General features: G+C 35.4%; 1 protein-coding gene across 5 annotated transcripts in view; it reads left to right on the forward strand.

Annotated features, from left to right (window-relative positions):
* LOC131671062 (endophilin-A) overlaps nt 1–25,784 on the forward strand; it is a 1,254,901-nt gene that overhangs the window by 107,654 nt on the left and 1,121,463 nt on the right. For 2 of the 5 annotated variants that reach the window (XM_058947193.1, XM_058947229.1), the window contains exon 1: nt 14,357–14,618. The exons of 1 other annotated variant lie outside the window; for it this stretch is intronic. The gene's annotated coding sequence lies outside the window, so the exon portion shown is untranslated. Of the gene's footprint in view, nt 1–14,356; nt 14,619–14,727; nt 14,995–25,784 lie in introns of those variants that run through there. 2 more of the 5 variants (XM_058947202.1, XM_058947212.1) reach the window with 2 other exon arrangements.

Below are 25,784 nucleotides of genomic sequence, written 5' to 3' on the forward strand. Positions count from 1 at the left end.
TTTCATGATCCCGATTCCAACGTCGTTTCCGTACCTGTGCGAATTCTGCGCCATATATCGGATCACACCTTTCTACTGCCCTGTTAGCGTCAGCTGCATCGTAGTATTGGACGTATCCCAAGGCCAATGATCCTCTCGAATCTTTCAATACTTTGTGATATAGCAAGGGTCCGAATTCTACGAAATGCTCGAGAAAGGCCACTTCTCTTTGATTTTCTTTGATAATCCACGGTAGTCTGCAGAATAAGCGTGTGTTATTAGTTGGTCTTTGTGAAGATTTCCTAAAGACTCTGGTCCTTTCTATACGCAATGAATGTTTAGTTATAGGGTCAGAGGTCCATGATTTAGTCCTCCTAGCTATTCTAGCATGTTCGATTTGATCGAATTTACATAACACAATTTTTACGCTGCTATTGGCCATTTTTTCCAGTGCATGAAACTCCTGAACTGGTCCGATCTGTTCCAATCTGCGTAGAAGTTCATTTAATAGCAGGTGGTCAGGGTAAAGAATTTTTATACTTTTAGGATCCTGTACCGTATTACTGGTTATTTCACTCATGTCGTGTTTTCTTCTCTTTTTTTTCTGAAACAGATCGTGAGTTGGTCATATAAATATGCTAGTAGTCATTAAGTTAATTCTGCGATTTGGGTTTGCAGTGCAAGAGTATTGTCGTGTCGCTTTTGGGGGTTAGGTTTCGGTGTAATTGATCGACGTTTGCGTCTATTTTATCAGTTTTGTCAATGGTCACTAATTCAAATAAACTATGACTTAGTCTTCCTATGCCTCCAAAAGGTACCAGTCTTTTCGGCCTGATATTTTTAGGTCCTTGGACATCGGGTGGCTGAATATGTCCCATGTTTTCAATAGCTCATTGAATCTTCATTCGTATTTGTTCAAGAGCGATTGTCTTCAGATCAACGTGATCCATGCCGATTGTATTACCGCGAGTTTCCTCATTGAGATGCCCAGTACAATTTTGCAGTAGTGACTGTAGGTCAACTATAGCAGTGGTCTTCGCCAAGAACAAATTGAAGTTGATAGAATAGTATATTTTCCAATCCGCCCTCTTCATTCTCATTAGATCTATTCTTTCGTAGTAAATTCCTAGGTTGTCGTCTAACTTCTCTATAGAATAAGCTTGGGGGTCCATAACAGATAATGCGAATACGGATAGAAAGGAAAGTAAGATTAGATACATATTAAATGAAAGGAAGTATATTAAAAGAAATAGTACCTGAAAGAACAGGATAAAATAAATAGTATAGACGAAGGATATAGAACAGATAAGATAAGTGAGTAATTGTACTTATATAGCTACGCCTGAAGTTTAAGTTTATCCATATGCTTCCGTATTGTTTTTCCATTGGGTAATTTTAATAAAACGTTCTTGTGATTCAAAATTTCAACGATTTTTAAAGGTTTTTTATAATAACTATCAGCTTTTCCTACCCGAGGTTCGTTTAGTATCCAGGCGTAATCACCGACTTTCCCTTTAAAGGGTCTAGCGTGTTTATCATACTGGTCTTTAGATTTTTCCTTTTCACGAATTTGATTATCACCCGCAGCTATATTTAGTTCTGTCAAACGTAAGACTAGATCGCGTAGGTATTGGTTATAGGTCCCTAATTTTTCCTCCCTAGGTATCTTCATGGGGAAACGAGCGATTCGTCCGTAAACTAGTTCAAAGGGGGTGTAACCAGTTCCATTATGTATACTCGTATTATACGTAAAAACCGCGAAGGGGGTTAATCGATCCCAATCGTCAAAACGTTCCGAGTATATTCGTAAGAAATCGATTAATGGTGCATGGCTTTTTTCAAGAGACCCATTGGTCTGAGGTCTATATCCGGAAGTTGTTAAATGATAGATTTTGAATAAGTGTAATAATGATTCTACAATTTCTGAAAGAAAGCTTGTCCCGCGATCCGACAATATTGCTCTAGGGGCACCGAATTGGCATATTAAGTGTCTGGCTAACGCATCAGCGATAGTGGTTGTTCTAAGGTCTTTTATCGGCACTACAATTAAGTATTTGGTCAGATTGCATTGCATGGTCAGCAGGTGAAAGTTTCCACCAGGAGTGGTTCGTAGTTTTCCTACGGTGTCTATTGATACCTTGTCGAATGCCTCGATTGGTGTGTCCGTAATCAACATCGGTTCCGTAGTCTTGTGGCGATCAATTTTCTTCTCAAGACAATTTGGACATTTCCATACATAATTTAATATGTCCTTTCGTAGTCCTGGCCAATAATATCTTGCTCGAATTTTTTGGTATGTCTGGTTAATGCCTTTATGGCCATCCACTAGGCTGTCATGTAGTGTTTTAATTATTTCCATCCGCTGGTTTGCCGGTGGGAGAACCATGTTCCCATAGCAAACAATTACTTTTATAGGACTCTTTTCAAAAATTCTTATTAATATTTCTGTTAGTAATCCAGGTCCAAGGTCATCAGTATAGTCTCCTCGTCTAGCAATCCGGAAACTTACTATATTTCTTTTAATCAGTACCTTCTTCAAATTTGTAAGTCCAACTTTCATAGCCTCTATAGTAATGGAGTTATTATATCTGTCTTTTATAACTACAGAGAAAATATTATGGGTTTTATATTTGGTCGTTAATATTTGTCCGACTTTAGGTTTCAAAGATTTCATATTGCGTAGGTCTATGGCTCCAATTTCACTTAATAATTTCGAGATAGCAGTTTGTTTATTACAGTCTCGTGACATAAAATGTACAATGTTATCTCGTCGATAGGTTAGACATTGTTGGCTTGTGCTTACATTATTTTGTAAGATATATTTTGCAGGTCCTATTGAAGAATTTCCGCTCCCGGTTTCACTGCTTGAACTCGGGTTCTTATAGTCTTCCGGTCTTCGATATTGGTTAATTGGTCCTGTCGGCGGCAACGGGAAGAATAATTCATCATCTACGGGTGTTTTCGAGAAATGTAACTCCACAGGGCTCTTGTTTCTAGGGCTTGACTCTTCGGGTATACCCTCAAGCCCTCCGAATCTTTCCATGAGTCGAGGTCCTTTAACCATAGGAGTACTTCTGGCTCCCGGAATTCCTGTCTCAATAGTCGGGGTTACTGATATCTCTCGATATCGTGGCTGCCTTAAGGTTTCTTCAGCTTTCTCAATTCTCTCGGGACTTTCTTCCTTAGTCCTATCCGAGAGACGTCGATTTTCATCTTCATCCGAGCGATCTGTGTCCGAGCCACTGTTATTTCCTAGATAAGTTTCCATTAATTTTTGCGAATCTTCCACTAGCTTCGTTATCCTATTCGCCATTACCTCATCAGAATCATTTATTTCATCATATGGGTCAAGCCTCCATAATGTATCTTGTAGTTCTTGGGGGGCGGGGGGGGGGCTCGTCTCCATCTGAGAAATGAGAAGGCATTTCTATGGTTCGGTTGTCTCGCGCAAGGCCCATATCGTCCCAATAGTACGATTCATTATCTAAACTTTTATGTCTTTGCAAACTGGCTTCGAATTTTTCTGCCGATTCCCACACTTCGTTTGCCGACAAACTAGTCCTCTGTGCCGGTGCCCGTTCTTCACATCTCTTAGTAGAACTTTCATTTTCTGATAATTCGTCGTCTTCTCCAGAGTTCCCGCTGGTTTGAGGTCCACTAACTTCTAGCTCTATTCGTTCAGTGGATTCTGATTTATCACTCTGACCTTCATCGCTTGAGTCGTCTCCTTCCATTTCGGTTTCTCTTCTCAGCCCACTATGCCGCGGATCTTCTATCGGGGGTCTGTCATCCGTACTGTCTTGGACATTTTTCGGACCTTTATCCTCCATCCTAGTTGAGGATAACAAGGGTCCCTGAAAGGTGCTTGTTTGTTTCATTCCGATTTCGCTGTCGGAGCCTGAAACACTGGCACTAATGTTTTCCTTCTCCAGTCGATCTAAAATATCCTGGACCCGTTTGTGTCGTCCACTCGGCAGGTATTGTCCAAAAGATGAATCTTTAACGAACTCACTGCTATCGATCTCCTTCACGGCAACTTCGATGGCAGATTCATCAGTCGACGTTACTCCTTCCCGCTTTGTAACTTTAGGCGAGGTTTCCTTGTCCGATTCACCGGTTTTCAATCCGGGATCATCTATTGCCGCATCCGATGTCGTTTTTCGTAACGTCTTTAGCCTCTTGGGTAAGGGTTTATCCTTGTCTAATTTAGTCCCTTTTTCAACTCCCAATTTGAGTTTAGAAGTGCCGGGTCTGGGCTTACTCGGTAATCGGAGAGTTTTTTCTGTGGTTTTCACGGGCTTCTTGCTTCGGGTTCTTTCAGCAACGGTACTATGATCTAAATTTGGTTTCTCCTTATTCGTCTTGGCCCCAACAGGTCTTCCTCTTGTCCTTGGCTCATTCGAAATCGTATGAGCCCTCTTACGTTTACCAATCGATTCCCGTGGCTCTCCTGTCTCTTGTTCGTCAATTTCTTTTCCTCCGGTCTTACGTTTTAGCATCATTACCTGAATCTTCGGAATATTTTCATTCAGCTCTTTCTCTTTCCGAGCCTTCTCGTCCAAATACTCCTGTAAGTTAATCGGATTCCTTGAAAGTGCGTCTGCATTGCAGTTTAATTTTCCAGGTTTATACTTGAATGTATATTGGTAATCTGTAAACTTAAATATCCATCTCATAAGCCTTTGTCCTGGGTCCTTGCGATTATGCATAAAGTTTAGAGGTTCGTGATCAGCAATCAGGGTAAATTTCTTGCATAAGAGATAGGATCTAAACTGATTCATCGCGTATAAAACTGCAACACACTCCTTTTCCGTGGTAGTATAGTTTCTTTCTGCTTTATTTAACAACCTAGAAAGATATGCTACAGGCCTTTCATGACCATCCACTTCTTGTGATAAACCCGCTCCTATCGCATAATCCGAAGCATCTGTGGTTAAGGGTGTTGCCTAGTCGGCGGGGTAAAAAAATTGCTATTTTTTGGAATTTTTTTTTGAGTAGATTATGAAAGATATGGATATAAAAATACATAGGTATAATAAATTAGATCTTAAATTCCAAAAAAAAATTTTTTTTTATTCATTTTTTTCAAGTTTATTGTACGAAATACGTAGTTGAATATTGAGCGGTAATTTCAAGACAGCTTAGTCGCAACATGATTTCTCAGCAACGGCTTATCTGAAACAAAAAAATCAAAGTGTTTTAGATTTGGTATGATAATAGCTACAGAATGGACCATAATTATTAAGTTTGGGCTAATTTTGTGGATTTTACTTAATAAAATGTGAAAAGTTGAAAAAAAGGGCTTTTTTTTGGCATTTTTTGGAAAAAAAAAATAGTAAAAATCAAAATTATAACTTGTAAGTGGTCCATTTTGTGGATAATTATGTATAAAATATGTGGTCTAAATTTCAAAAGGATCGGTCCACTGGTTCCGGAGAAATCGTGTTGCAGGTCCGAAAAAACATTTGAGAAAAACGTGTTTTTAAAGTTTTTTTAAACAAAAAATATAAAAAATATCTTACCAAAATTTAATCTGCAATGCCTGCACCGTATGAAGTACCTTCTGATTGATCGAAATCTTGATTTTCTTCCAATCTAGCCTTTTTTCTCGCTGTTCTAGACTCTTTGGAAGTATTCAAGCTGTGGCGATTTGCTTCTTGAACACGCGTGGAATCGTGATCAGCGATGTAATTCACAGAGCTCGGCCCGATTTTCAAACCCAAAAAAAATACACTTATACTGCTCCGATCTTTATAAAAATTTAACACAATATTCTTATATACATATACATTCGAAAAATGTAAAAAAAATCGATTTTTTCAAAGTGCCCGACTAGACAACACCCTTAAGGTAAAAGTCTTCTTAAAATCAGGAAAAGCTAGGATAGGGGCCTCACAAAACATCCGCTTCAGCCTTTCAAAAGCCTCTTCCTGTGGCGGTCCCCAGTTATATGCTTGATTTTTTCTTGTTAAGTCACTGAGAGGCTTGGCTATCTTCGAGTAGTCCTGGATAAATCGACGGTAATATCCAGAGAGTCCAAGAAAAGATCTGATACTTTTCACTCCATTGGGCGTTGGAAATTTCTTTACGGCTTCAATCAATTTAGGGTCAGGCTGAACTCCTTGCGCACTAACAATGTGTCCCAAGAATTTTACTTCTTGACGTAGGAAATTTACCTTGTCCGGTTGTAAGACTAAACCTACGTCGGTAAGTCTCTCAAACAACTTCTCTACCATAACTTCATGTTCGTGTAAATTCTTAGCGTAAACTATCACGTCATCCAAATACACTAACATTTCTACATTCAGTAGTCCTCGCAGCAACGCATTCATCATTCGTTGAAACGTCGCTGGCGCGTTCATTAGTCCTTCCGGCATTCTGATATAATGAAAATGTCCATCAAAAGTTGAAAATTCCGTCTTCTCCCTGTCCTCAACTCTTAAGGGAATTTGTTGAAATCCACTGATTAAGTCAAACGTCGAGAAATACATCGAACCTCCCAACTGATCTAGAATATCAGCAATATTGGGTAAAGGGTAGGCATCACCAATAGTCTTTTTATTTAATTCTCTAAAGTCGATGACCATCCTCCACCTTGGTGTGTCATCACTTGCCGGGCTTTTCGGAACAATCCAGAGCGGCGAGTTATAAGGTGAGTTAGATTCTTCGATTATTCCTTCCCTTAAGCGTTTTTTGATTTGTTCCGATATAAATTCTCGGTGCACAGGAGGATTCCTATACTGTTTGGTATTAACTGGTACTCTGTTTTCTAAGTGTATTTCATGTTCTATCAAGTTAGTACATGGTAAAGGTTCTCCAGGGAGTAAAAACACATTCGGATATTTTTTCAACAGCCGTTTAATACTCTTGAGCTCGTGCGAGTTAAGGTGTCCCGTTCTAATCAATTGCAATAATTGATTACGCCGTTTCTCGGGTTGGTCCATAGTCCGCGATCCCTCAAGGCTACCTTCCTGATCTGAATTCGTGTCACTAGAGAATTCCGACTTGTAATATTCAAATGGAATAATTTCCTTTGGGTCCACTTCTATGGTTACTTCTCTCTCGTGGGTATTGATGGCCATAATCTTACAGGTCTCATGATCGTTAATGACTATGCCTTCCCCAAGAAACACTTTATCATCCGCCACATTTATTCTAGGTAAATACCCTTCCGCGAGTGTGCTCTTCAATAAATTAATCTGTATAACTTGGCGAGTCCTTGGTGCTAATGTATACCGTACCGTGCCAACCGGCAGTCCCTCTTTGCCATTTGTAATCTTATTATTCACGTTTTCATTACAACCCAGTCGTTCTATTCCTCTGTCTAGGTCCGCTGTAGTTTCAATATCCGATACCTTATCTTCACGAGCTCTAATACTCATAGCTTGTATCAGGTCATCTTGTAATCGGTCAATGGGAACATCATTCGGTAAAAACGATATCGGGTTCATTACGTTGCAATTTACCATTAGGCTGTTCTGATAATACGAAATCACTGCATTGGTATCGATCAAGTAATCTCTGCCTAACATCCCGTCCTCTTCAATAGGAAAATTATTCCATACTATGTGGAATTTTGCGGATTTTCCATTAATCGTTAATATCGCCGTACCTATGGTCGGAACGGTGTGTGCCGTAATACCGCTCAAGGTAGTGACCTCCCTCGGATCAAACCTCGTAGTCCAATTTAATGCACTAAACTTAATTAAGTTCACGGCCGATCCATTATCAACCATGAACATGGTCCACTTTTTACTGGTCTCTGGTATACGAAACCTTACTCTTGTTGGCGCATGGATCTGATTATTTTCTGTGCCAAGTCCCCAATTTGAGGCAACTGCGATGACTGGTTCGTTAACGATTGTGGATTCTTTAGTATTGTCATTACTTTTGCTGGGGGTACTCCCGGTTTTTCGGACGTCGATACTTCCTGAATTTCGGTCAACATCGTCTTCGCATTCGGTTGAACTTTCTCTTGATTCTGGCGGCACGTCTGACAGGGGCCCGTTCCATTCGCTGCTGGGCGAGCCCCATCTGAGTTTAAATTACTAGCATAATTATGTTGCTGGTACTTTGGATTAGGTCTAAGCTCGCCTCTTTGCTGCTGGTCGTAAGCTATTGTTCCATAGCGTTTTCCAGACGGATGATGACAAGAGTCTGTATCTGGGTTATATAGCCGTCCTGCGTGTGGTCCACTGTCCTGAGAATTTTCGTAACGAGGCTTCCAATTCCTATTTTGTTTCGGTTTCTGCCCTTGAGATCGACTCTGTTACTGTCGTTGATTATTCGTATATGGTTGCTGTCCTTGATTATTCATTTACGATTGCTGTCCTTGATTTCTCTGTACAAATAATTGTTGGATTTCTGCGGGTAATTCATCCCACTCATCCTCTAATTGTTCCTCTTGGTCGTTTTGTTGATCTTGAACGAAGTTAACATTGAGGCTGCGTAATTAATTCGTCCATTTATTAGGGGGTTCCACTCCCCATGCCTCGCCCTTGACTTATTTCTTGTTTCTATACGCAATGTTTCTTTATAAGCATCCTCCAAGGTTTTAGGCTGTTTAATGTCCACTAAGTCTCCAATTTCTTTTGGCAATCCATCTATGAAAGTCTTAATAGTTGAGTTGCGCATTAGAGTCATCATCGCCTCAGTGTACTCTTCTCCGAGCTCTTCTTTCAGCGCGTTCTGTGCACAGTTCAAAAGGATGTTTATCCTATCATGAAAGTCCCCAACAGTGTCCCCTTGCTTCATACGCAGGATATGGATTTTGGAGTCGTAGTAAGCGAAGTCTTTGCAAGGTGCGAATCGTTCCTTTAAGATCCTGATTAAGTCATCTACTGCCTTAATGGATTTCCATAAATGCAGTCACGTGCGGGTCCTCGTAGTTTAGCAATTAGTAAGCGGACAAAATTCTGTTCCTGTGGATCTGTCATCAACGCTCTTCCATTGCGGATATCTTGGATGAAGTCTTTGAGCGGCACATTTTTTCCATCGAACTCCGTAATCCCTTGTATTATATTCTGTAGGGTAAAACTCGCCGACATACTAGTCAATAACTGTAGAGTAGCCGACTCCATTTCGTTATGGTCCTAGGTCCTATATTTTTTTCTTATCTTTTTTTTATTTTTTTATTTTTTTTTTTATTTTTTTTTTTTTTAATAATAATTGAATAAAGCCGATAATACAATGATTATAATTTATTCAAATAATCATTATCAACAAAATACCAATTATAATTATTAATTAATTATAATTAACAATTAATAATTTATTCGAATAATAATTACCAATAAAATATCAATTATTATCATCAATCAGTAACAATTTATTATATATATATTTATAAGTTTCTATTTTAATAATTAATTTATATTGTTCCGTTAATCAATAAATAAATTATATTAATAAAATATTATTCCTAATAAATATATTATTCTTAAATTAATAAATACTTTCAGCAGTAAAAGTAAAAATAAAAATAATTGAGGGAAATTTTAATAACTGAATGGTACGGGATAATGCCAAGTATCAGTCCCCTATTACAACAGAATAAAAAAAAAGAAATAAAATATTTCGTAAACGCGCACGTCAAAATTTTAAACGATCGTTCATAAATCAAGGGAATTTTCCTAAGCCGCGTTTTGACTTTCAAATATTTGTAAGCAAATGATCACGTTGCCAATGCTATTCCGTCAACTAATCATGAAATGTGGGAACGGAAAAAGAGACGCACCCGGTTTCAGACGCGAAGACTCTGATTACGCTTAGCGACCAAAAACGAAACTCCGATGAATTCTTGAGCGCCCGATCGTGTGAAAAAATAGTTTTTCCGCGTCTCCGGCGTGGCTTTAGCTTGCTCAAAAACGAACGTCCTATTCACCCGTATCGCGTTTCGAGATATGAGAAAAAAAAATTAATATTAATAATGATGAAAAAGACAGCGGATTAATTAATATGTATTAATATTAATTAATACGCGTCAATATATTAACACTATGTAATACTATATATTAAACACTAATCAATAATACATATATACTAATAGTATAGTGTATTAATACTTATTACATTAATACTCGTGCTAGCCAATATACATATATAAATAAATTTATATGGTTATTCGATAAACTATCGAAAATGTTATCAACGCGAGGGAAAAGCGAAAAGACCAAGCCTGAAAACCACGCTCTGCCGCCAATTGGTAGGTGACAACTCGCGCGAGTCGAGTTTGTCCCGTATGAAGGCTCTTTTAACAGCCGAGCGGCCTTAGACTCGGGCGGTAGTCAGGCTTTCGGGCACCCCGGCCCGTTCGCGCGTCAATAATGAAATCTGTGTTAATTATAATTCGATACTCGATATCGTTTTTGTAAAATAAATAATTGAACGTTTATAACGTTCTTCGCTTATTTATTAAAAGCAAAAATGTAATAGCGATTCTCTTTAATGTAGTGGGGAAGCATATGGATACACTTATGGATGTTTACAATTATAATATTTATTCTAGTCTCTTTCATAACATAAATAAATTAGTATAAGTAATTTTCGCGTCGCGATGTCTAGTATTTTTTTTGGTTACATAAAAAGTATTACTCACTTTGTATTATAATTGTAAATATAAATTGGTCCAGAATATTATTCGCTTCGTGAAATGGCCAATCACTTTTTCTTTGAATCTGATCAGATCAACTGGTCCAATATGTTTTTTTATACAATGCTGTAGTAACACGTGAGACAATGCTAGTTCCTATGATTTTAGTTGTCTAACATCTTCTTTATCCAATAGCGCAGCAACACGCAAGAAAATGATAATTCCTGTGATATTTTGTTTACGCAAAATTATTAAAGCAATCGTACTCGACACTTCTAATATTTAATTATGACTCAAACAATTAAAAACTCAAACTTCTATTATGGTTTTAATTTCAGTAGGAAAAATATGCGGCCTTCTTAATTGAGCGCTCGCTTCTAACTGACTAATTCTCTATCGCTCTGCTTTCGCTGGTTTATTATATAGCCTTTGTCCCTAGCATATCGTCTCTCTCTCGCGCATATGATTTAGACGTTTACGCTTCTCGTAGCGGCTCGTCTTACCTAGCTAAGCACGCCGACTGCAGCATGCTGACGCAGCGTGAATCAACCTCTGCTGCTCATTCCCACCGAGTCGCGCACACGAATACTGCTAGCTATGCTATGTCCGAACGGAAATCCCGAGAGCAAAATATTATTCGATAGTGTATAATTGTAACATAATAAGACGTCACGTAACAGTGACTATTATTATTTATTTATTATTATTTCTATTGCTATTTTTATTTATTAAATAATGAATAGAATTAAAAGGGATAGCTTAACTAATGATAAAGCATATACTGTAATGTTTACTACAAAATACTTAACTTATGATTTAAGAAACCCTTCTTTAACCCATTAACGTCCAAAATGTCAAAATTTCTTGCACGTTTTCAAAGTGATTTTTTCCTGTGTAATTGACGTTGAAAAAATTCTTGAACCACATATTCTGATGTAAAATTGCATGCTCTTTCAGAATCCGTTGCCAGAATCATGATAAAACTCACAGGAAAAGAGATATGCTCGATTGAAACATAAAAAACACCTAAATTTTCGAAAAAAAACATTTTTAGGATTTTTTTTCGAAGTGTTACGGTGAAGATATCACCTTGCGACCATGATCACAGGTGATCATGGGATTTGAATTTTAACAGGGAATTTTTTAGAAAAAAATTCATAAAATCAAAAATGCCTTAGAATCGCTCGAGGAACATTCTCAAATTTTTTCAGAATTTTTTGAGACAATTTTTGATTTTCCGGGAAACTTGGGAAATGGGATTTTCAAAAATGTCTCAAAAAATTCTGAAAAAATTTGACAATATTCCTCAAGCGATTCTAAGGCATTTTTGTTCTTATGAAATTTTTTCTAAAGTCCATAGATTTTGAGAAAAAAATTGATGAAGATTGAAAACAAAAAATTCGTTTTTTCCGCTATTTTGTAAAGAAGCGATGTTTCAAGGTAAACAAAAAAATTCCCTGTTAAACTTCAAATCCCATGATCACCTTTGATCACGGTCGCAAGGTGATATCTTCACCGTAACACTTCGAAAAAAAATCCTAAAAATTTTTTTTTTCGAAAATTTAGGTATTTTTTATGTTTCAATCGACCATATTTCTTTTTCTGTGAGTTTTATCATGATTCTGGCAACGGATTCTGAAAGAGCATGCAATTTTACATCAGAATATGTGGTTCAAGAATTTTTTCAACGCCAATTACATAGGAAAAAATCACTTTGAAAACGTGCAAGAAATTTTGACATTTTGGACGTTAATGGGTTAATAGCCATTTCATTGGCACATCATCTATATCTAGGTGATATCTAGTAATTATTATAGTTTTAATGGATTAGTTTGTGGGTTATTACTGTTATAAATAATTTACTTGAAAATGAATAGGATGTACTCGTATATAATTTGATTCACGAAATCTTTTATTGTATAATATTGCGAGAATTCTTTTGAGGCCTCCATACAATTTTATAGCTAAAACTAAAATATATCTTATAAAGAAAAAAGTTTTGTTACGGCTCTCTGCAATGATTTATCTAAACGAATTACAGTTGTTATTAAAAAAATTAATATTAATAAATATTATAGCTTAGATTACAATCAATTAATTTTAAAGCGTTAAAGCCAGCGGTTTCCTCATAAAACCAACGATGATTTTGAGTTATCTCTAGTGTTCATGCTTACATCGAAAAAAATTGGTAATACAAACTTATTCATTATTATGTAAAGCTTTAATGATATAATATTTATCATAGAAGAAGTTTAAATTAACTGTAACTTATGCAAGATTATGTTCATTTCGTAATTTTGTTACACTATTTCCTATATTTTGTAATTATAATAAACATTTTCTTATCGCAACCTTTCCTAAACTACGCTGAATAATGTATCATGCAAAATTTATTTAAAAATAAGTAGTATCATCTATTATATTTATATTGAGTCAGACATACGTATCCTTCGTATCAGTAGTTTATTTTTTATTTAGTCTTCATCTATAACAAATAATCAATTATTAAACTATTATAAATCAATTTTTAAAATTTGAAGTAACACTTAATAAGTTATGGCTTGTGTTAATATTTTGTTTTAAACTTGAACGTAAACACCGGTGACAACTCAAACTGTCATTGAGTTTTTTATTTTTTCACAGTCTAACTGCTAGATAGAATACTTGACAATTGATTAGTCGTAATCTAGGCTATAAAATTTATCAATATTAATTTTTTCAAGTTCCAACTATGTTTTTTTTCAGGTAAACCATTAGAGAGAAGACGAGACAAATTGTCCCTATTTACTATATTTTAAATAGTTATACAATTATATAAATTGATGCAAATAGTTATTTACGTAAGCACATCATCTACGTTATGCAATAATATATAAATTTCTAAAAAAATATATCAGTGTCTATGATCATAATACGTTGTCTCGTGTGTGTGTGTGTGTATGTGTATATTCATTTCATAAATATTTATCCTATTGTTTATACTACGTTAAATAACTTTGAATTTTAAAACTAATGATGATATAATTTAAAAGAAGATAGGTAATATATAGAAGTTGTTTATTATTGGAGTCCCCTCCCCCACTTCGATTTCTACATACATTTTAATAAAGATTACTTTTTAAGGTTAAATTTGCTCATGGATAATAAACGTTCAAAACTTTTAAATAACTTAAAAATTAATATTATTTTTTTAATTTTGTAAGTAATTATTTTTATATGTAGAAGTTGTTATATATATAGAATTACTTATATGTAGAATTCTGTGAAAATTTAATAAGAATCTTGTATACTATTGTTTTATAATTTGGTTGAAGTTATAGAATAGAGATACATAATTAATGAAAAATCATAGAGTACAATGAAATTAATGTAATGACTACAAAATGTAAATCGAGTATATATATGTTTGGTCTTTGCATAAAAGTTATCTATATATTTTATCTTGCAAAAATATTCATTTTTTCAAAGAACTATACGTATAATATTCAGTGATTTCACCAATTACATTATTGTATCAAATCATAGTCTCTTATACTGTAGTTTGGTTTTATTTATAATAATATAATAATTCAATAAGATGTTTTAACTAAAAAAAGTCATGATCTAACACAATGGAATAAAAATGAGCGGAAAGACACAAAATACAATATATTTAATAATAATAATATACTTTTACAAAATTCAAACAGTTATAATTACTGTTTCAAATTCACAGAATTGACTGAGCTTATTCATCAGGTTAGTGCGCATGGTTAGCACGCGTAAAAGTCATGTGCACTACAGTGATGTATTCGAGTATCGATCTGTAAGCTACAAAATTATCTCCAAAATGGTGCATTGCTAGAAAATACAATGAAATTTATAGTTGTGATTTACGCCATTAATTAGGTTTAATTTTTATCTCATTAAATTTTTTTGAAGTTAATTGATGTATTGATGTATTCTTGAATATTAATATTTTTTTACCATAGTGTGGAATCTGTCAAAGTCTATTTCATTATTGCCGTATTACTAGTAAATAAACTAATGAACTAAAAGTATATAACGGGTAAGATTCCTCAAAATAAATGAATAAAAATTGAATGAATATATGATTTTATGAATTAATATATGTTTTAAAGTGTTATAAGTTGAAAGAAATAATCAATGGTAAAATTACACGCTAAAGTTATAATTATATGAATCATCTCAAAACTATATAAAATTAAAATGAAATTTTTTAAAAATTTGTTTAAAAAAGCATATATGCTATAGATTTATCGTGTTTAATAGTGTCTATATGAGAAATATTTAAAAATAATATCGTTCAAAGTATTATTCTAAGTGATATTTGCAATTAAAATTTAAAAATAAAATGACTCTCTCGTTTACCCAAGTCTACAAATAATATTAGAAAAATACATTTATATGTATGAAGTTTTCTTGTACGTATCAATACGTCGTTTTTCTCTTATGAAAGCCGTGTTTTTAGACAATTTTGAAAAATTTGTGTTGTTTGGTTGTAATTTTTTTCTTTTTATAGTTAGCCATCTAATTTTCCTCTCATAACTTATTTCAATTTGATTCATGTAATAAACAATTGTTTTATATGTATTGTTATACTTAAATGAATGAAAAATTGATAAAACTTCTTTTGTTGTTCGTCGTTTATATTTTTTATATATCTGAACCCAATATTTTTTCAACTTCAAAATAGCTTATTCGTTACTCTGGTATGCGTGATTTCCATAATAATATGAGTATAGCATTTATTTGCAAGATCATTTGATTAAAATTTATAGATTTATTGCATTTATAAAAAGGGTGTACAAAATTTTCTTGTATGTTATATTCAACTTATTATCGCACTGATTTGGTCACAAACAAAAGAAACGTGGCTTTACAAAGAATATGTAACCCAACAACAATATTTATTAAAGTATTTTTGTTGCATGAACTACCAAGGAAGCTATCCGTCAACGTTTTTGTTCATTATTTTATACTCTTTTCCTTATGTAGATAAATAATTGGGTACATAGTACTAATATAAAAAGTTAAACAGCAAAGTGCCTAGTGCAATAACTACAGTTTCTACATATTTCTTGATAGTTCTTTTCTGTCTTAGAAATGATTATAAGAAAACAATAATGTACAGTAAAAAACGTCGCATAAACAATAAAAGAATACATTTATACGTTATTATATATTATATATTATGATAATATATTATTATTTTGTGACACCTAATATGATTATATATTGTAGACGATTTGAAAAAGTATAAATCTTATTTATAAAGAACGCGAATGGAAAAAATTATTTGTATATCCTATGCAAAATAAAATGAATAAATTAGGTAAAAATAAAAAAATTGTTACAGAGAAGGTCATTAGTAACAATCTTGAACTTGCTAGCCAGTTTTATTTATTTACTTTTATTTTTTAATCTTTTATGTTTTTATATTATTTTTTTATTCTTAAATGTGTTTAATATAAGGTCCAGTAATTTTAAATTACTGTAGTGAATATCGTACAGCAGATTTTTATTATAATAAAATTAAATAGTCAATTAGGGCGTTTATAATCAAAACATAACTGACTGACAATTATAAAGAAATATAATTATACAATACAACTACATAATAGTATATGTATAGTAAAAATCATGACAAATTTGATATTAATTTTGTATGTATAGCAATTTATAACTAAAATGTTAATTCTATACTTAGATTTATTTATTAATTGTAATCGTATTATTCTTTTTTACTTTACTCATAACACAGGTCAGCAAAATATGAGGTTACCATTGTTATGGGAATATTAATAGTCATTTCCGATGTCACTTTCAGTACAGAAACTGAATTTGGACTCAGAATCACTTCATCACGTCAGATTTTTGAATAATCCTAACCGAAAAGTATAAAAAAAAACATAGCTTTTTGCTTTATTTACCAGTGACTTCGCGAATATTTTAAAAATCCAATCAAACCATTCAAACAGACCACTTTTCAGCTTTTTCTTTGCCTATTTACACTTCTGATTTGAGTGTCGCTATCTGAAGATATCGTCACTTGGAAAAATTACAGTTTTTGCAATGATCTGTGTATGAAGGAAAATAAATGATAGAACATGACATTTGTTTGTTCATTCTTACTTCTGATGAAACAGATATTATATGGACGAAAGATCATTACATAATTATAAAAGAAGAAGAAAGATTGCTATAACCCCATAACTTCAAACGCAATAGTATCAAACATACGACAAGTAGGACTCTCCTGTTTAAAATCCAAGTACGGTATAACCTTACAACTTTAAATGTAATAACATTAAAGCCATGACAGGTTGAGCTTACGGTTATACGAGGTCTGTCCAAAAATTATCCGAAATATCTTAATACCACGCTGGTGTTAATTTTCGTCAACATACAAGTGACATCCTCCATAATGTAGTCCACATTTGATTGAATAACGTATTTCCAGAAGCTTTTCTACTTTCTAAAACAGTCCTCAAAGTCAGTTTTCGGAATAGCCATCAGTGCACTCGTCTCATTTGCTTGAATCATCGCTACGTCGTTATACCAATATTCTTTGAGCGACATTCTTAATTTTGAAGATAGCTAAAAGTCACAAAGAGCTATGTCGAGATTGTACAGAGGCTGACGAAGTTGTTCGATTTCGTGTTTTATCAAATGCACAAGGTTCGATGAATGCGCTAGATTATAGCGTCAAAAAACCAGTCACCACTTGACCAAAGTTGAGGCCCTTTTCTTCTTATTGCGTCACGCAATTGCTTTAAAACTTCATAATAAACTTTTTTATTGATTGTTTGATCTTTAGAAGTATATTCGTGGTACCATTACCTTCCTAATAGAAGAAAACGATCAACATTGCCTTAACATTGCTCAGACTTTGATATGCTTTTTTCGGTCTTGGCGATCCAAAATGCTTTCACTGTGAAGGCTGGTATTTGGTTTCGGCATCATAACCGTAAATCCATGATTCATCACCAATAATAATCTTTTTGAGTACGTTTGGATCATCAGAAATCATTTGCAAGTTGTCCTGAACGATTTTTAAGTTAAGCTTTTTCTGTTCTTTTATGAGCAATATTGGAATGAATTTCGTACACACACGAGTCATTCTCAGTTTATAGGTTAAAATTTCTCAAACAATGGTTTTGAGAATTCCAAGATCAAATTCTAGCTTCCGCACAGTTAACCGGCGATTTTTTTCAATGGCGAGTTGCACAAGACCGATATTTTCCGATGCTGTTGTACTTGAAAGACATCCGGAGTCCAAATCACTTTCAACAGATTGGTAGCCATCTTTAAACCATTTCACTACTCATATATCTGATTTTTTACCCATACAATCATTCCTAAAGATCTTTAATTTAATCACCTAAAGCAAGATCAATATGTGACCCTAGAACCAAATATGATCAAACAAAGACTTAATAATTTAATGCCAGATCATTCGGAAATTTTTCCATTCACGATTAGATTAATCGTATTTTCTTTTAAATCTAATTTCTTATATTTAGTCTGTAGCTCATCACGTTGTAAAGACCAATGGAAGTACGAGTATATCAGCATGGCTGTGAACTATTGTCCTTGATAACGCTGCTCCATTATTACTTTTATATTTTGATGAAAACTCTCTCCTTATTCTTTGAAAATCTTTGAAAACATTAATTATCTAAATTCTTAAAAAATCAAGCAAGAAAGAATGCAATGCTTCAGTGCTCATGTTGCAGCCTAATTCTTAGAAGCTCTCAATCATATTATTGACTAACTCATTATAATTTCTTGATTATTATTAACCTATGAATCCTTTGACTACTTATTGAAGCTGATTCAAGTATTTTTTTCAATATTGATTATTAAATAAAATAATGTTGTTTGTATTGTGTATAATTTTTTTAATCAGTTTTGAATCGTTTATACAGGGTGTCTAAAAAGTAACGATACACCTGAGAAATTTTCTAAGCCGGTTATTTTTTTAACCGGGTGAAGGTTGTTCTTGAAGTAACTTTTTACGAGGAATCCGAAGGTAATCTTGGATTTGACCTTGAACCTCATTTTCAAGGTTATTTTGAGGTCAACCTCATTTTTTTAAATGGAAACCCCTATTTTTTATGGCAAAATCGGAAAGAGCGGAAAATTTTACGTCCAGATATGTATTGAGGTATGAGGTTGAGGTAACCCCTAGAGGTCAACTGGAGGTCAAAGTATGAATTCTTAAAAATCTCGCGAATTCAGTGGTTAAACAAAACAAACAAAAGGATAACCCCGGGTAACTTTCAACGGTGCTCTTTAATTTGTCCTTGAACCTCATTTTCAAGGTTATTTTGAGGTCAACCTCATTTTTTTTAATGGCTACCCCTATTTTTTATGGCGGAATCGAAAAAAGTGAAGACTCACGTATGGATGAGTTGAGGTTTGAGGTTAATGTGACCTCTAGGGGTCAGATGAAGGTCAAACTGTGGCTTTGTAATAGTACCGGGATTTTAGTGGTACAAGGAAGCAAATAAAGGTCATGGAAACCCCCATTTTCGACAGCGGCAATCGAAAGAGCGGAAAATTTCACATCCAAATATCTACTTAGATCATAAGTCAAGGGCGAACTTAAAGTTTAAGGTCAGTCGAAGGTCATCCAAACTTAAAGACGCCCTAAAATTTTTTAAAGTTTTTTTCATAATGGAGAAGGGTATTTATTTAATAATTGCCCATCGGAGATCCGTAACCTTGAATTTAACCTTCAACCTCATTATCAAGGTTTTTTCAAGATCAATTTTTTTTACTTTTAGCGTTACCCAGGAACAACGACGTGGACGTAGTAAAATCTGTCCCCTTGGGGTGCTTTATTTTCGTGAGTTCCCCTCGCCTCTCACGATCGGGGTGCTTGATTTTCGGGAGTTCCCCTCGCCTCTCACGATCGGGGTGCTTGATTTTCGTGAGTTCCCCTGGCCTCTCACGTATGATTTATCTTACATCAGCACATCTTATTTTAAGTGCTCGAATTGTTCACCGTTCACTTCTTGACAGTAAGCTAATCGGTGTTAAAAAGCATCAACAGCATTTTGGATCATTTCAGTGGGAATGAGAGCTGATTCGTCTATGATCCTTTGACGTAATTCGTCCAAGTTTTGGGGTTTAGTTTTGTATACCCGATCCTTTAGATAACCCCAATAGAAATAATCTAAAGGCGTCAAATCGGGGGACCTAGCTGGCCATTCAATTGTGCCTCTCTTTCCTATCCACCGATTATCAAACACCTCATCTAAGTAAATTCGAACGTCTCGTCCATAGTGAGCTGCAGCACCATCCTGCTGATACCATGTATTTTCGAAGTTGTCTCCGACTATTTCTCTAATTGCTGGAACTATTTGATTACGAAACATCTCTTCATAATTTTGAGCGTTTAAGTTACCATCAATAAAGAATGGCCCTATGATTCGATTATTCACTATTCCAGCCCAAACATTCAACTTCTGCGGATATTGCGATTTATCTTCTCGCATCCAGTGTGGATTTTCCGCAGCCCAGTACCTGCAATTATGTCGATTTAATGTTCCGTCAAGTTGAAAAGTTGCTTCATCAGAGAAAACTATGTTTGATCGAAGATTTGGATTTTCAATTATTCGTGCCATCATATCTTCACCAAACTCAACACGACGATCGAAATCGTCTTCATTCAACTTGTGAACCAGGTGTACTTTAAACGGATGGAATTTTGCTGTTTTTAAAATGATATGTACGGACGATGTACTTATGTCATGCTCTTGAGCAACTCTGCGGATGGAATTATGTGGATTTTCAGTGAATGATAATAGAACATTTAATAAATTCTCTTCATTTGTTGCTGAGCGTGGTCTGCCTGACTTAGGTAGATTTCTGACATGGCCAAAATTTACAAACCTTGAAATAGTATTCTGAACAGTGGACACAGCAATTGGAGTTCTATTAACCCGAAATGTCTCATTAAAAAGATTTCTCACTGCCCTGTAAGATCTTTCTACTCCACCCCAGCCTCTCATCATAAGAAGTGATATTCTTTCTCGTTCAGTGAGGCGTTCCATTTTAAGTCAGGGAATCGAAATTTACTCAAAAATCAATCAGAATTAAAAACAAAAAGTTTGCAACCCAAATAAATGTTTTCAAAAAATGAAAATTATAATTTGAGTACTTTTACAAAAAAGTTCTACTACAGTCCGACTAATGCACTAATGCTTTATGGAGATTTTCGAATGGTAAAATCTTTTCAAATATGTTGCTTTTTTAAATATTAATTTTTGAAAATGTAATTGTCCCGAAGAATAAGCTCAAAACGATAAAGTTAGGCATAGTACATTTGCTAAGGATAGAACCAAGTGAAATTGTTAGTGGATTTTCAATGAATAGGTATGGGATAGTAACCTTAAAAAGTTTAACCGGCTAATCAAGTTATTAAGAAAATAAGCGTAAAAAATCATTGTTGATAGGCGAGGGGAACTCACGAAAATCAAGCACCCCGATCGTGAGTGGCGAGGGGAACTCACGAAAATAAAGCACCCCAAAGGGACAGATTTTACTACGTCCACGTCGTTGTTCCTGGGTAACGCTAAAAGTAAAAAAAATTGATCTTGAAAAAACCTTGATAATGAGCTTGAAGGTTAAATTCAAGGTCACGGATCTCCGATGGGCAATTATTAAATAAATACCCTTCTCCATTATGAAAAAAACTTTAAAAAATTTTAGGGCGTCTTTAAGTTTGGATGACCTTCGACTGACCTTAAACTTTAAATTCGCCCTTGACTTATGATCTAAGTAGATATTTGGATGTGAAATTTTCCGCTCTTTCGATTGCCGCTGTCGAAAATGGGGGTTTCCATGACCTTTATTTGCTTCCTTGTACCACTAAAATCCCGGTACTATTACAAAGCCACAGTTCGACCTTCATCTGACCCCTAGATATCACATTAACCTCAAACCTCAACTCATCAATACGTGAGAGTCTTCACTTTTTTCGATTCCGCTATAAAAAATAGGGGTACCCATTAAAAAAAATGAGGTTGACCTCAAAATAACCTTGAAAATGAGGTTCAAGGACAAATTAAAGAGCACCGTTGAAAGTTACCTGGGGTTATCCTTTTGTTAGTTTTGTTTAACCACTGAATTCGCGAGATTTTTAAGAATTCATACTTTGACCTCCAGTTGACCTCTAGGGGTTACCTCAACCTCATACCTCAATACATATCTGGACGTAAAATTTTCCGCTCTTTCCGATTCCACCATAATAAATAGGGGTTTCCATTTAAAAAAATGAGGTTGACCTCAAAATAACCTTGAAAATGAGGTTCAAGGTCAAATCCAAGGTTACCATCGGATTCCTCGTAAAAAGTTACTTCAAGAATAACCTTCACCCGGTTAAAAAAATAACTGGCTTAGAAAATTTCTCAGGTGTATCGTTACTCTTTGGACACCCTGTATAAAAGTAAATAGAAAAAATTATTTTAATTTATTGTGACGAGAGCAAGCGTTGCGCTTGTTTTTCCCCATTTCCCCCTCTCTCGGCTAGGCACGGTGGTCGGCATTGGGCGTATTTAAGAAGGCGCCTAATGCATGGTCTTTGTTTTAGCCGACGGAGATTACCGAGCAATGCCGAGCCGGCCCGAAGCCGTTTAAGTCGACCACAGACAGGTGTTAGAAAAAGAGAGAGAGAGAAAAGGGCGTGTGTGTCCCACACAGGTTTAGGCAGGCGCGCGACGCGTAACCAATTAGCGCTTTGGTCGCGCGCCGCCTAATAAGTAGATCAAGTGGGGAAAAAAAAGAAAGCAAGGAAGCTGTCAATTGCGGAAGCAAGCGTGCAGGCAGAAGGTTTTAAGTCGGTCTGTATTGCAGTGAGTGCAGAGGCAGAAGGCAGTTAGCCGAGTACGCACAAGCCACCCCAAGGAGCTGAGACGAAAAGAAGGAGACAAAGGACTCGTGCATTTTACCAGCGTCTCTGTGAGGAACGCTACCCGAAAGAAGCCGGCTAGGAGTCACCCAGCGAGGGCCAGCAACACATCCGCAGGGTGCAGCCAAGCCTCCCTAACGTCCCGCACAGTAAAGGTCAAGGCCTTTTCCTTTAGTTATTTCTTTTCCCTCTCTCTCTCTCTCTTTGGCGGTATAGCACAGTGTGTAAAGGTCAAGTAGGTAGCAAGGCGGTAGTGCACGGGCTACCTGCTTGTTATTACACGGCCGGCATTATTGTTAAGGTAGTCCGCGTTTTAAAGCGAGGTCTCTTTGAACGGCAGATCTCACAAGTGCCAACTGCTCCGCCTCAACGAGGTGACGCGGTGAACACCCAGAAGGGTGGCCAAAAGGCGGCTCTGGCTAAGCTTGCCAAGCAATAAAGGCCGTGGATAGCGACCACGATAAAAAATGTCGAACTTGAACGCGATGAACCCCGTTTTTGACCCAACGACAGAGTTTTGAAAGATCTGACTTTGGGACGGAACGGGGTAAAAACAACCTTTCGAATGACGGATACCCACCAGCGTGAGCGGGGAGGACCGAAACGCAATGGGGAGACATGCCCCGGCACGTCGAAGCGATGGACCTGTGAGTCGTGGGAGAAATCCCTTAATACAGGAACGCAGGGTGGGATGTATTTTGAACGCGAGCCCAGGAGGGGAGGCTTAGTCGGTTGATCGTCTCAGGAATCCTCCTCTGGCTGTCCTGGCTGAGCCTCTCTTCTGACATCCCAATTTGGGTTGGCCTCTGCGGGGTAGTGGTACCAGGTCAAGCAAATCTCGTAAGATTTGTACGCTGCGTGCTTCCGACGCAGTAGACGTTGGGGCAACTAGAGTCCCGTCGCGCCCAAACCGAGGGTCAAGCCTTTAGTTCCGCTCTCCCTGAGCGTCGAACCGTGAAAAGATCGGTACTCCTTTCGAGGAGGTCGCCGCCTTAGATTAAAAAGGTTCCGACTCGCTGAGTGCGTCAGGGATGTCGCAGCAAACTTGACTTCCGGATCTCTAATAATATTTGAAAGCGTAGGAGTGAAAGACAGTGGGCTATGCCAACCTATTGGCGCCCAGAGAGAGGGGTGGTAATGTCTTAAAGACGCTATATCACCCTTAAATCGGAAAAGCGTGAAGCAACGCATACACTAGCTGTTAAGGTAGTGTACCGTCAAGGCGATCCTTCGCCGGGCGGATTCACTTACAAGGAAAGGTACCCAACCCGAATCACCGATTTTGATGATTTTGATGCATATTATAGAACATAAAAAAATAAGAGACACGTATTTTTTTTATCGGCTAATTTTCACTTTTAACCCTTTTCCTCCCAAATAACACAAATTTTTTTTTAACTTTCATCCTCATATCTTTTAATGAAAAAATCGTATGAAAAATTTATCAAGCATCACATCTTGTAGATTTTGACCTCCTCTTTCGAATGCCGTTGACAAAATTTACCTAAATTATAAGCCGGAAACGTTATAGGCCGGTTTTCCGGAAAATTCACAAATTTTTCGCGTTTTTTTTTTCTAAAAAAAGTATATTTTGAAATGGAAAAACTTTGCACACACCATTGGAAACACTGATATCGGTGTTATAGATGTCTTTTCTTTCAAATGCCGTAGGATTTTTACCGAACTTCAAAATGGCGAACACAAAATGGCGTTCGAAAGGAAAAATTTTTTTTTTAAACTTGACGAATTTTTTCCTCCAAAACTATCCAGTTTAGTGAAAAATTTCTAAGAACAAAAATGTCTTAAAATTAGTCAAGAAACACTCTCAAATTTTTTCAGATTTTTTTACAGCGAATTTGGAAATTTCGATTTTCCGATTTTCCACGAATTCGAAAGTTAACTCGGAAAATTCTGAAAAAAATTGAGAGCACTCCTTGGTAAATTTTAAGACTCTTTTGTTATTATGAATTTTTTTATTGAGTCAATAGTAAAAAGTTAATCAATTTTATTCCTACTATACATTTTTTTCAAATTGGTTTCACAAAATTTAAAAAAATTTCAAGTCTAACAATTATTTTTTTTGCTACCCTCGCTAAAAGTCGATTTTTCTAATAGGACTTTAGGCGAGAGAGTTAATTTTCGAATTCGTGGAAAATCGGAAAATCGAAATTTCCAAATTCGCTGTAAAAAAATCTGAAAAAATTTGAGAGTATTTCTTGACTAATTTTAAGACATGTTTGTTCTTAGAAATTTTTCACTAAACTTGATAGTTTTGGAGAAAAAAATTCGTCAAGTTTAAAAAAAAAATTTTTCCTTTCGAACGCCATTTGGTGTTCGCCATTTTGAATTTCGGAAAAAATTCATCGGCATTTGAAAGAAAAGACATCTATAACACCGATAACAGTGTTTCCAATGGTATGTGCGAACTTTTTCCATTTCAAAATATACTTTTTTTAGAAAAAAAACGCAAAAAATTTGTGAATTTTCCGGAAAACCGGCCTATAACGTTTCCGGCTTAGAATTTAGGTAAATTTTGTCAACGGCATTCGAAAGAAGAGGTCAAAATCTACAAGATGTGATGCTTAATACATTTTTCATACAATTTTTTCATTAAAAGATATGAGGATGAGAGTTAAGAAAAAATTTGTGTTATTTGGGAGGTTAAGGGGTTAAGGGGTAAAAACCTCCTCTAAAGTTAACCCCCAAAAAGCGTTATTTTTAATATCTCGGCTTAAAATTAATATTTTTCAGTGAAACAATTTGGAGGTTATTTCTTACCAGAGAAGCAAGTATTTCATGGTGATTTGAAGAGTAAGGGTAGCATCGCCTATTTTTTAGGGGTTGAAAACATATTTTTTGGCACCATTTTATAATAAAAGTTTAAACCGACAAAAAAATTGTAAAAAATGTTTAAACATCCATAATAACAAAATTTAGTTGACGTCTTTCGGTGTTTTAATAAATATTACCCCTACGGGGGGTAAACCACCCCTAACACAAAATAACTATAAGTATACTTAAATCCATAATATTTTGTAGAAGGTTTGCATATAGGGATTTTCGAGATCGCTCTTTACAAATCTGATATCAGATTTTGAAAATTTAAAATGGCGGAACCAATGTGGAAAATGTCGAAAAATTTTAACTTTCATAAAAACTTGTTTATAAATGTGTGATCTTTGTAGCCTGTACATGTGAACTAAAGAGCCTTAAACCCTAAACCCCTAAACAACAAATAGACTAGATGCCTGTGCTTTTCAACCAAACAACCTCAAATTCCTAAATTTGTAAACA

Source organism: Phymastichus coffea, unplaced genomic scaffold, assembly GCF_024137745.1.
Source record: "Phymastichus coffea isolate CEN01 unplaced genomic scaffold, Cenicafe_Pcof_1.1 PCOF00009, whole genome shotgun sequence".
NCBI classification, from domain to species: Eukaryota; Metazoa; Arthropoda; class Insecta; order Hymenoptera; family Eulophidae; genus Phymastichus; species Phymastichus coffea.